Below are 2,414 nucleotides of genomic sequence, written 5' to 3'. Positions count from 1 at the left end.
ATCTAACTTATGCTAAGAACAACATACACACACCCATGCCCGAGGGAGGACTCGAACCTACGGCGGGAGGGGTCGATAGCATCAATCTTCGATTTTCTCTCAATCCATATTATGTACTCATTAGACTGTTCATTCCATTCCGCAGATCATGTAGTTCTTTTTCGCTTTGACTGTCAATGTCATTAGCGAATCTTGACTTTTAATTTCACTCTTGAATCTTTCTTTTATTTCCATCGTATGTTCTTCGATACACAGACCGAACAGTAGGGGCGAAAGACTACATCCCTGTCTTATGCCCTTTTTAATCCGCACACTTCTTTCTTGGTCGTCCACTCTCATTATTTCCTCTTGGCTCTGTATGTTACCTGTCTCTCCCTATAGCTTACCCCTATTTTTCTAAGAATTTCGAACATCTTGCACATTTTTATACTGTCGAACCCTTTTTCCAGGTCGATAGATCTTACGAAAATGGTCTGATTTTTCTTTAGTCTTGCTTCCATTACCTACCGTTACGTCAGCTTACTTCTCTGGTGCCTTTACCTTTTATAAAGCCAAACTGATCGGTATCTAACACATCCTCAATTTTCTTTTCCATTCTTCTGCATATTATTCTTGTCAGCAACTTGGATGCATGAGCTGATAAGCTGATTGTGCGACAGTTCTCGCGCTTTTCAGGTCTTGCAATCTCCTGAATAGTGAGGATGATATTTTTCCGGAAGTCCGATGGTATGTCGCCAGACTCATGCATTCTACACACAAAAGTGAATAGTTGTCTTGTTGCCACTATCCCTAATGATTTTAGAAATTGCGATGGAACGTTATCAATCCCTTCTGCCTCATTTGATCTTAAGCCCCCCAAAGCGCTCTTAAATTCTGATTCTAATACTGGATCCCCTATCTCTACCCTATCAACTTCTGTTTCTTCTTCAATCACCTCAGACAAATCTTCCCCTCATAGAAGCCTTCAATATTCTCTCTCTGCCTTTAAATATACTCTCCTCTGCATTTAACAGTGGAACTCCCGTTGCACTCTCAATGTTACCACCCCTGCTTTTAATTTCACCGTAGGTTGTTTTGACTTTCCTATGTGCTGAGTCAGTCCTTCCGACAATCATTTGTATTTCGATTTCTTCACATATTTCATGCAGCCATTTCGTCTTAGCTTTCTTGCAATCGCTTTTTATTGGACTCCTTAGCGCCTTGCATTTCTGTATTCCCAGCTGCAACTGCTTCATACACCTATAATCTAATCGTCAGATGCCACGCTGTGCAGTTGGCTTAACTTTACAGCTGTGTATAATTCAGTTTTTGAAACTGACGTAGAGCATCTGAAACAGAACTACATCCAAGACCGAATGTATCCACCCACTTCTTAACTGCTGGAAATACAAGAGCTGAAACGATAATCTTTTCAAAAACGATTTAATGCGCGATACTGAAGTTTACACAGCTGAACGAAAAACATACATCATGATGACCTTAAAAATCAGTTCAAAGACATACTGTTTTGCATAATCACTTGTTACGTGACTAGGGTTCAGCAGTGAACCTTTGTCGTAGAAATTTTCGTCTTGTTTCGTATCTACTACAATTAAACACCTGCGGCGACAGGATTAATCTTGACAGGAGAAAATATCAGACGTCTATTTATACCAAACATAGACATTTCTATATAGAAGCACACAATCTCAAATTCATAATTATTCACAGCCGTAAGTCCAGTACCGAAATCCAGTCAGAAGTTTCTGCATATAAATTCATCTATTATCCTTCTGATTACCCTGAAGGAACATTCAGATTTTATATGGTGTACAGTTCCACAGTTAGCTTATCTCCGCCACAGTCACACTGAAGAGAGGACTTCCATGTGCATTGATATAGCAATGCTGCAGAACGGCCGTGGTCATTTCCGATTCGTCGGGGTGTGAAAAACCTGCTCGTCGCTCCCAAAGTTTTAAGTGATTGGTGATGCATATGAGGAGAATGAGATTTTCACTCTGCAGCGGAGTGTGCGCTGATATGAAACTTCCTGGCAGATTAAAACTGTCTGCCGGACCGAGACTCGAACTCGGGACCTTTGCCTTTCGCGGGCAAGTGCTCTACCGACTGAGCTACCCAAGCACGACTCACGCACCTAGTTCTGCAAGGTTCGTAGGAGAGCTTCTGTAAAGTTTGGAAGGTAGGAGACGAGGTACTGGCAGAATTAATGTTGTGAGGACGGGGGGTGAGTGGTGCTTGGGTAGCTCAGTTGGTAGAGCACTTGCCCGCGAAAGGCAAAGGTCCCGAGTTTGAGTGTCGGTCCGACACACGGTTTTAATCTGCCAGGAAGTTGCATATGGGGAGTTTGCCGTGCCATTGACTCTTCTAGGCATTTTAAATGCTGAAATAGCTGCTCTGCTGACAGATAAACGATG

At 42.3% G+C, this 2,414-nt stretch overlaps 1 non-coding gene across 1 annotated transcript; it reads right to left on the bottom strand.

The window, feature by feature from the left end:
- Positions 1-2,047: 2,047 nt before the first annotated feature.
- On the bottom strand, positions 2,048-2,122 carry Trnas-cga (transfer RNA serine (anticodon CGA)). The gene has a single exon. It is a non-coding gene; the product is annotated as a tRNA-Ser (tRNA).
- Between the last annotated feature and the right edge of the window lie 292 nt (positions 2,123-2,414).

Source organism: Schistocerca serialis, chromosome 9 (assembly GCF_023864345.2).
Source record: "Schistocerca serialis cubense isolate TAMUIC-IGC-003099 chromosome 9, iqSchSeri2.2, whole genome shotgun sequence".
NCBI lineage: Eukaryota > Metazoa > Arthropoda > Insecta > Orthoptera > Acrididae > Schistocerca > Schistocerca serialis.
Note: the sequence above shows the minus strand (reverse complement) of the source record. Positions and strands in the feature narration are given on the sequence as shown.